A 10,166-nucleotide genomic window follows, 5' to 3' on the forward strand; every position below is an offset into this window, starting at 1 on the left:
TTGCTAATCACTCGTGCTGAGACAGAGAGAGGGTCTGAATCCCTTTTGCAAAACAAAAAACAACATTTGGACAAGAATCCACTATGTCCCATCACATAAAAATTGCTGCAAAACACCAAGTTCTGTACTTTTTAAGCTAATATTTCTGGGAGTCTACCCAACAACCTCTAAAACGGAGCTGATTAAGGAAATGCTAAGCCAAATGGCATAAGTTCTAGAAGCCTCTGTTTGCTCATCTGGAAGCTGGGGAGAACAAGATGAGAATCCTCTGATATTAGGGATCAGAAAATACTTCATGACCCATAAAGCAGTTAATTGATTATCTATGCTAAGCAGACTAGACATACCGCAACGCGTTCCCAGGATTGGAACCGTCTAGATTTAGGATGTGGCGGGACCAAAATCATCAGTCAGTTGTTCCGATGCGGCCTTGTTAAATCTCTTATGCTTCTCTTAAATCTCTGTTTCCTCATCTGTATGCTGTGGCAAGACCTCATTCTGACTGCGCCCCGAGGATAAATTAAGGCGGTTTGAAAAAAAGAGAAACATACCACTATTATTATTCCACCAGTTCTCTTGCCTGAGTCAGACAATAGCAGCAGAGCAAACAAAACTAGACTTGGAGGCACATCCTCCATAGGGAATGTTGGGGCAGTGCTGCCCTCTGCTGCTTAGCAGTGGTGACACAGTCACAAAGAGAAGAGGGACCCTGGGAGACCGAGGGGCACACAGGTGAAGGGACTTGCGGGAGGGCACGGAGCTAGCTGTAGATAGAGCGCCTGGGACTCTTGACTCTTAGCTCCTTCTAGAGGGAGAAAAATGAGGACTGGAAATTCATTCATTATGGTTCTACTCTTTCTACACTCTAAGCTTTTCTAGATAATCTGATTGGGACTTTTCTCTCTCGTTCTTCTTTACCACCCAAACTGCTTGGACTTCCTTTACCTTTTCAAGGCGGCCACCACTGGCCCTGAGGCCAAGAGTCGTAAAGGCCCCTGGGCGCTTTACAGAAATGATCTGGATCCTTACAACTGCTTTGGAAGGTGGGCCAGGAAACTAAAGCTCAGAGAGGTTAAGACACAAGGTCCAACAGCCAGGAAGCACAGGAGCTGGGATCTGAACTCTCACCTGAGACCCCAAAGCCCACATTCTACCTGCCGAACAAAACAAGGCAAAACAGCATGGTAACTTGTAAAGACATGATTAAAGGTAATTTTGTGGGTTTTTTTGTGTTTTTTTTAAGATTTTTATTTATTTATTTTGACAGAAAGAGACAGAAAGAGAGGGAACACAAGCAGGGGGAGTGGGAGAGGGAGAAGCAGGCTTCCCGCTGAGCAGGGAGCCCAATGCGGGGCTCGATTCCAGGACCCTGAGACCATGACCTGAGCCGAAGGCCATCACTTAACGGCTGAGCCACCCAGGCACCCATAATTTTGTGTTTTTTGCATGCCCAAAATGGTATTTGCTGAGAAGACACATAATGAAACAATAAGAGAGGGAAATTTTTTGAGCATCTACTATATGCTGGTGACATTCACATACAACATCTGTTAAATCTCCTATTGACACATATATGATCTTGGATCCTGTCCACCATATTGAGGCACAAATGAAGAAACTATGGTCAAAGCAGTTAAGAAATTTACTTAATGTCACTTGGTGAAAGCTGGCATTCAGACTCTAATTCCCGTGCTTAACACAAACAGAGGGGGTGCCTGGGTGGCACAGTCTAAGTGTCTGAATCTTGATTTCAGCTCAGGTGGTGATCTCAGGGTCATGAGATTGAGCCCCATGTCGGGCTCAGCACAGAGTCTGCTTGAGATTCTCTCTCTCCTTCTCCCTCTTCCCCTCTCCCCACTCGTGCTCTCTCTCTCTCTCTCAGATAAATAAACAAAATCTTTAAACAAACAAACATGAACAGAGGGAAGTGCATGGTAGCCTGGGTCAGGCTGGCCTGCAGGCCTCCCAGCCATGAAACCCCTCAGACTCTCCTATAAGCTATTTCCTTCCTGGTGGCCTCAGGATTTGAAGTCCTCCTGATCTGGGTTCAAAACCCACATTTCTGAGCACTACTATGTGCCAGGCCAGGGCTAAGTATATTATTTCACTCAATTCTTTGCGAAAACACAGTGAGGTAGATAATGATTACTATCCCTATTTTACAGATGATCATATTGAAGCTGTGAGAAGTTATGTATCTTGCTCAAGTGTGTGGGTGAGTCCGGGTGTTGATAATTTGTTAACATTCTACATGATATTGTCTTCACAGTCTTATCCTTGCCCATCTGCAGACCGGAAAACAGATAAAGACAAGTGAAACTGATTTGCCTCAGGGCCTTTGCACTTGCTGTTCCCTCTGTCTGCAATGCTTTTCTCAGACATTCTGGAGGTTCACTCCCTCAGCTTCTTTAGGTCTTCACTTAAAAGTCATCTTCTCAGGAAGGCCTTTTCCGACCACCTTATTGAAAAGTTCAACCCCCACTCTTACATCTCAATGACAAAAAGACAACCCAATGCAAATGTGGGCAAAGGACTTAAATAGACATCTCTTTAAGAAGATATACAAATGGCCAATGAACACATGAAGAAATTCTCAACACCTAATGACTTGCATTAGGGAAATGCAAATCAAAACCTCACCAGATACCAGTACTTACCACTCGGATGGCTGTTATTACTAAATGGAAAATAACAAGGGTTGGCGAGAATGTGGAGAAATTGGAGCCCCCATATACTGCAGGTGGGAACAGAAAATGGCCCATCCCCTGTGGAAAACAGTTTGGAGATTCTACTCTTAGGTTTTTACCCAAAAGAATTGAAAACAGGAACGTAAACACTTGTACTAGAAAGTTCATGGTGACACTATTCACCATAACCAAAGGTGGAAACTACCCAAATGTGCATCAGCTGATGAATGGATATATCAAATGCGATCTATGCATAAAACAGAATATTACTCAGCCATAAAAAGGAATGAACTGATACATGCTAAGATGTGAGTGACCCTTGAAAACATGACACTAAATGAAAGGAGCCAGTCACAATATATCATATACCAGGAGCTGGTATATGATTCCATTTATGTGAAAGGCCCTGAACAGGAAAATCCACAAAGACAGAAAGAATATTAGTAGTTACCGGGGGCTGGCAAATCCCTAGAGACAGAAAGCAGACTTGTGGCTGCCTGGGGCTGCAGGGGCAAGAGAAGGGAATGGGGACTGACTCCTAATGGGTGTGGGGCCTTCTTTCTGGGGATGAAAATGTTTGGGAACTAGATAGAGGTGGTGTTTGCACAGCATTGTGAATGTACTACATGCCACTGAATTGTTCACTTTGAAATGGTTAGTTTTATGTTATGTGAATTTCACCTCAATGTAACCAACAAGTTCAACCCCAAACAACCTTGTTTTCCTTCCCTGCTTGGTTTTTCTCTGTCAGGCACATGGCCTTCTCACACAGTATATATCTGACTTACTGATCAATTGTCCATCCTCTTTCTTTAGAATATAAGTTCCAAGACGATGGGTATTTGGGTCTCTTTTATTAACTCACATATGCTTAAAGAGTCACTGACACTCAATAAATATTTGTTATATAAATGAATTAGGAAGGACGTGGCACAGTTGGTTTAGAGTCAGACTCTTGGTTTCAGCTCAGCTCATGATCTCAGAGTCATGAGATGGAGCCCCGTGTCAGGCTCTGCATCAGTGCAGGGTCTGCTTGAGACTCTCCCTCTCTCTCTGCCCATCACCCTGCTTGCTCTCTCTCTCTCAAATAAATAAATACATCTTTGAAAGGAAGGAAGGAAGGGAGGGAGGGAGGGAGGGAGGGAGGAAGAAAGGAAAGAGAGAGAGAAAGAAAGGAAGGAAGGAAGGAAGGAAGGAAGAAAGGAAGAAAGAAAAGAAAGAAAAAAGAAAGAAGAAAGAAAGAAAGAGAGAGACATGGTGAAGAGTCCTGCCTCTTGAGCTCCACCCCATCTCTGATTCTAATGGGCTCTCGATTCTCAAATATGTTAACAATAACCCTCAGTCTGGGCTCATTTGTTCCTCCCTTTCCTGAGGAGCTGAATTCACAGGCTCTCACTCAGCTGAGCCTTTTAAACCTTCTCTGCTGAGAGTTTGAAAGAAGGACAGGAGATGAGACAATGAATCTATCACAATGTGGAGAAACACTGTCTGCTTCTCTGCTCTGTGGCTTCCCACAGCAGTTTATAGGAAACCCAGACCGCAGCTATGAGGCCTTCCTGTCCCCCAGCCAGGAGGACATCGTCCCCAGCTGTGCACAAGTGGCTTTTCGGGGCGGGGGGGGTGACATTTAGGAACAAGTCAATAACCATTTACGGAACAGCTACTCGGACACAGCCCTGTACCAGGCACTCGGCCAAATAACAAATGAAAGATAGCATTCATTCACTCATGTGGTTAATAAGCATTCGCTGAGCACCTACTATGCGCCTTATCCTCTGGTCCTTGATTTCACAGTTCACAGTTGAATTTACGGCTTAGAAGCCAACACTGTATAGACCAGGGTTTCTCAGCTCAGCGCTACGGACATTTTAGACCAGAAAACTCTTTGTCATGGGGGCGTTGATCTAGGTATTGTGGGATGTTTAGCAAGATTCCCAGACCCTCACACATAGTAGGTGCTCAGTAAACACTAGTTGGACGAAAGAACGGGAAAAGGATTGGGAGATAGGCCTGGAGAAGCATAGGCTGCTACTTCAGGGCTTGATGTTTAGAAGTGATGTGTATTATCTTCCTTCTTTCATTATCCATCCATCCAATGATCCATTCACTCATTCACCAAGCACTCCCCAGACATCTGGGCTGTTCCTGGAACCTAGGAGACTCTAGTTTCAAGAACTCACAGTTGACCAGGAGACATGAGATGTGCTCAGAAATAACTTCAACACCGGATACAGAGTGACAAGCCATGGTATGAGGGCATACATAGATGGTGTACTGGTCCAGACAAAGACAATGGGTACTCTATGTCCAGGTCCAATAACCCAGTATTCAAATATTTAATTATAGTAGAGATCAATAGATTTTTCTGCCACGCCGAACTCCTCCCTCTAACTCAACCTGAAATCAGCAGACATTCATTGGCCTAACCATGGTTGATTGGATGAAGATGGGCATCTGCCCAGGCAAGCCAGACCACTGGCCAATTGTCCTTATCTTCTCAGAGCCTATATTGTCTTCTTAGTATTGTTACTATTATGAATAACGTATCATTTTTTAAATATTTTATTTATTTGTTTGTTTTAGAGAGAGAGAGAGCACACATGCACACGAGTGGGGGTTAGGGCAGAGGGAGAGGGAGGACCTCTAGCAGACTCTGCACTGAGCGTGGAGCCTGACACAAGGCTCAATCCCATGACCCCGAGATCATGACCTGAGCCAAAATCAAGAGTCAGATGCTTAACTGACTGAGCCATCCAGGTGCCCCAATAACATATCATTATCAACTAATAGCTGCAATCTACTGAACATTATTATGTACCAGCTATGGTGCTGTTAATGAGTAATCATTCCCTTAAAGAAAATCAGTCAGTCAGAGACCTTTCATCATGTATGGCAACCCCAAAGACATCTGGGATTTAAATGATGCACTTTGAAGATAGAAGTATGATTATTCAACTTCCACTTAATCAGAGAAACTAAGTGGTAGGTGGCGTTGTAAAGGAAGGCAAGGCACCGGGCAGGCAGATGCTAAGTGGGAGATTGTTCCAGGCATAAGGGAAATGGGGGTGGGTATGAAAAAAAAAAAAAAAAAAACAAGAGCGAGAGCCAAGGGAAATAGGTTTGACTGGATAAAATGGACAATGAGAATTTTGATAAAAGCAATGGAATGGGTAGGGAGAAGTGCAGATATCTTCAAATCATGGACTCCACCACCATCCCTTCCCTCTTCTGGCAGTGAGCAGAACTAGGGTGTGCTCCCTATGCCTTCTTCCTGGGGCCTCCAGAGACTCTGAGCTCAGCCTCTGGCCTGCCCCTCGGCTCCAGCCCTCATTTTCTGTTTGCTGTGCCTGTCCTGTCTCATGTCACCATCTCCACGCTTCTGGGCTCAGTCTGGTGCCCTGGCCCCAGGTCCTCTCCATTCCATTGACTTCTCCATGTAACTTGATGCTCTTGAGCTGGATTGAGACTACCCTGATGAGTGCCACATAACTGGCTCAACAAAAAGGGTCAAAGCAAGTCAACGTCTTTGACAAGAGGTACTGTCAATTTCACAGGGCCAAGTTTGATTGTGAGGAATAAATAGTCAAACTATGTCACTGTGGCATAATAAGTAATATATATTTGGTCTCTGCTCCTGATTTAGGGCTGCTAAAACCCTTGTAATTTCCTGAGTGAGAGGAGTGCTAAGAGAATCTTTTAATATTTGGTCTTTGACCCTGGTTCCTGACACAGAGCTCCTAAATCCCTTGAAATTTCCTTGTTGATAAAAGGGTCTTTTGTGCTAGTGAGGTGACTCTTGGTGGGCTCCTGGAGAGCTTCAGGATGGGGGACAGTCACCAGAAAGACCAAGCCATGACTAGGAGCTTAGCACTTTCAGGCCCGCCCCCCATCCTCTGGGGAGAGGAGGAGCTAGAGATTAAGTTAATAACTGATCATGCCTACGTAATGAAGCCTCCATAAAAATCCCTAAACTATGGAGTTTGGAGAGTTTCCAGGTTGGTGAACACCTCCACATGCTGAGACAGTGGTGCACCCGAACTCCATAGAGACAGAAGCTCTGTACTCAGAACCCTTCCAGTCAGATGTACCTCTTCATCTGGATGTCCATCTGTATCCTTTATTATATCCTTTACAATAAACTAGTAAATGTGTTCTCCTGAGTTCTATGAGCCACTATAGCAAATTACCAAACCTGAGGAAGGGGTTGTAGGAACCCCCAATTCGTAGCCAAGTCTGTCATCTGGGGACCCACTGCTTGTGATTGCCATCTGAAGTGGGGGCAGCCTTAAGGGACGGAGCACTTCACTTGTACGGTGTACACTAACTCCAGTTAGTTAGTATCAGAATTGAATTGTGGGACACCCAGTTGGTGTCCACACATAGTTGGAGAACTGGTTAGTGTGGAAAACCCACACATTTGGTGTCAGAAGTGGCGTGAATACAGAGACAGAGGTTTTTCCTTTTATTCACACAAGGGCTTGCTATGCACATACTCAGACAGAAGTATGGAAGATGGGATTTCATGAAAGAAAAAAACCCAAAAAACAAAGAAGAGAAGTTGTAATTGGGTCAGGCCTCTTGGGAGTCCAGAACCAGGGAGGAATTCTCTCTTCTGGATCACTTTAGGGACCCATGGCACTGGTGGGTCTTCATGCCGCAGGCCTGCCCTCAGCTCCTCTCTGTCTTCCCTGTTTCTCTGCTCCTTCTTGTTTCATGTCCTAAATTTCTACCTTCTCAGCACAACTTTATTCTCCTTTCCTCCTCTCTTCCCTGTATCTGAATGCCTTGCTGCAATTAAACAAATGGTTTTTATGTCTGCTTTAATGACAGAGATAGTGACTCGCTAATACAGGGAAGGCATTTCCCCTTCCAAGGGTGATGTATTCAGCTTTTTAAAAAATACTTTATTTTTTTAGTAATCTCTACACCCAACGTGGGGCTCGAATTCCCAACCCAGAGATCAAGAGTTGCAAGCTCCACCAACTGAGCCAGCCAGGCGCCCCTGTATTCAGCTTTTGAGTTAAAAAGGAGAAGCTGTCAATCCCATGTGGCTATCTTGGTAGGTAAAAAAAAATTTTTTTTAATAAATAAGTAAGCAAGCAAATAAATAAACTTGGTTCCTCAAACTATTAAATAGAATTATGATATGATCCATCAATTCCACTTCTGGCTATATACCCCCAAAGAACTGAAGACAGGGATGTGAACAGAAATTTGGGCAACCGTGTTTATAGCTGCATTATTCACAATAGCCAAAGAGGTGGAAACAACCTAAGCGTCCATTGATGAACAAATGGATAAACACAATGTGCTCTATCCACACAATAAAATATTATTCAGCCTTAAAAAGAAAGGAAATCCTGACACATGCTACAACATGAATGAACCTGGAAGACACCATGCCAAGTGAAATAAGCCAGACCAAAAAGGACAAATATTGTATGACTCCCAATTATATTGAGGGACCTAGAGCAGTCAATTACATAGAGACAGAAAGTGATTTCCAGGGGCTGGGAGGAGAGAATGAGGAGTCAATGTTTAATGGGGAAAGTTTCAGTTTGAGGTGATGAAAGGGTAGGAGACAGATGGTGGTGACGATTGCACAAATATTGTGAATGTACTGAATGCCACTCAACTGTACACTTAAAAATGGTTAAAACGGTAGAAATTTAGGTTATGTTTATTTTACAATCCTGAAAAAAGTTTTTGGGTTTTGGAAAGTTAGAGAGAGTCAACCCATCCATCATTTGAGTGAGAGCATCTCTTGTGTTGGCTGGACTAAAAGAGAAACTGGCAGAACTCACAGGGAATGAGAAAAGGGAAGGAAATGGAGGCTTCGGGTATACAAGGTAGCAGGTACCTGAGCCACATCCAATAGCATATTCCATTATCTATGACCACAAGATGCCAGGGCAAGGACACCAAGGAAAAGATGACAGAACAGTTGGCCTGCAAGGGTGATGGACCTAAGACATCTCCCAGCACCCAGGAATGTCTGCCTCTTGGCATTTAGGTCCTTGCTTGTCTCTGGTCTTCAGGGATGCTGTCCACTGTCATACCAGTAAGTTGTATCTCTGCCTGTTCGGGGGTTTTAGTGATGTTGTCTGCAAGCCTCCCAGTGAACTTCATAAGGGTTCCCCAGGAATGCTTCTTAAATCAGAATCCTTTGGGTATGAGTTAAAAAAAGCACAGTTAAAATGACTTAAACAACATATATTAAAAAAGAAATCCCAGGTAGGGTGGGTCCAGAAGTAGTTAACCCAGTGGCTCTAACCAAGTTCTTTCCATTGTTTTGCCCTGCCATCCTGAGCATATCACATTAGAAAGACCATTTCTTCTCATGTCTCTTTCTTAGGAATGACCTCCTTCTTCAGAAGATCCCTGAAAAACTTCACCTCATGTTTCAGTGGCTATAATGGGCTTTTGTGCCCACTCCTACAGGTAGAATGGGATTTACATGATACCCCTGAGATGGGGATAGGGTTATTTTTCCTGAGGGTTTGAAACCTGAACACAATTGGGGACACTGTTAACAAAGAAAAAGAGAATAGATTTTTTTTTTAAAGATTTTATTTATTTTGACAGAGAGACAGTGAGAGAGGGAACACAAACAGGGGGAGTGGGAGAGGGAAAAGCGGGCTTCCTGCTGAGCAGGGAGCTCGACGCAGGACTCCACACCAGGACCCCGGGATCATGACTTGAGCCCAAGGCAGACACTCAATGACTGAGCCACCCATGCGCCCCAAGAGAATAGATTTTTAGTGGACAGTTGAGTGTCTGCTAAATCCTCAGATACTGATAAGCTCAGGGGATTAACTGACACTTGGAAAGAGTTATTTTGGACTTGCTTCTGTATTGACCAGTGGGTCAGGAGTATGATTTCTGATACTCTGAGTCAAAGATGGCTCACCTCCAGGTTTCACTCCAGCCTGTGAGAAGGGGAAAGAGAAGGGTGGGGGGCATGCTCTTTTGTTTTTTATGTCATGACCTCAGCACACAGAGTCCCTACTACTTCCTGCCCCAGGTATAACCTGGCTCCCCTCTGAGAGTCCTTGAAGCCCTCCCCAGAGGATGCTAGCCCTTTCTCCACTCTCCTGGTGTCCTCTATGCTTCCCACCTCTAGTTCCAGGTCAGTGATCGTCCATCTTGAGTAAACTCTGAGGCTCACAGCATCTGGCTGAACCACTTTCTATGCCTTTTCATTGCTGATGTTTACTAATCAATCAATCCATCAATCAATCTATTTTTAGGGGACTTTGGCATTTAGCTCATCCTTCCTCCCCCCCCCAGTTCCTACCACCATGTTGATGACTTTAATGATTGTAAGACTACCCAACACCTGGTCAACCTCTTAGCCCCTTGGCTCTTGTCCCTCCCCATTTCGATGATCTTCGCCTTCACGCCACTCTAGCCACCACATCCTTTGACCATGTCCTGGATGTCAGTTTCTCCTGGAATGAATCTTCCTCTAAAGTCTTC

This window comes from Eumetopias jubatus, unplaced genomic scaffold (genome assembly GCF_037043125.1).
Source record: "Eumetopias jubatus isolate StellerSeaLion01/CBP00866 unplaced genomic scaffold, mEumJub1_p1.0 scaffold_16, whole genome shotgun sequence".
In the NCBI taxonomy this organism is placed as follows: Eukaryota; Metazoa; Chordata; class Mammalia; order Carnivora; family Otariidae; genus Eumetopias; species Eumetopias jubatus.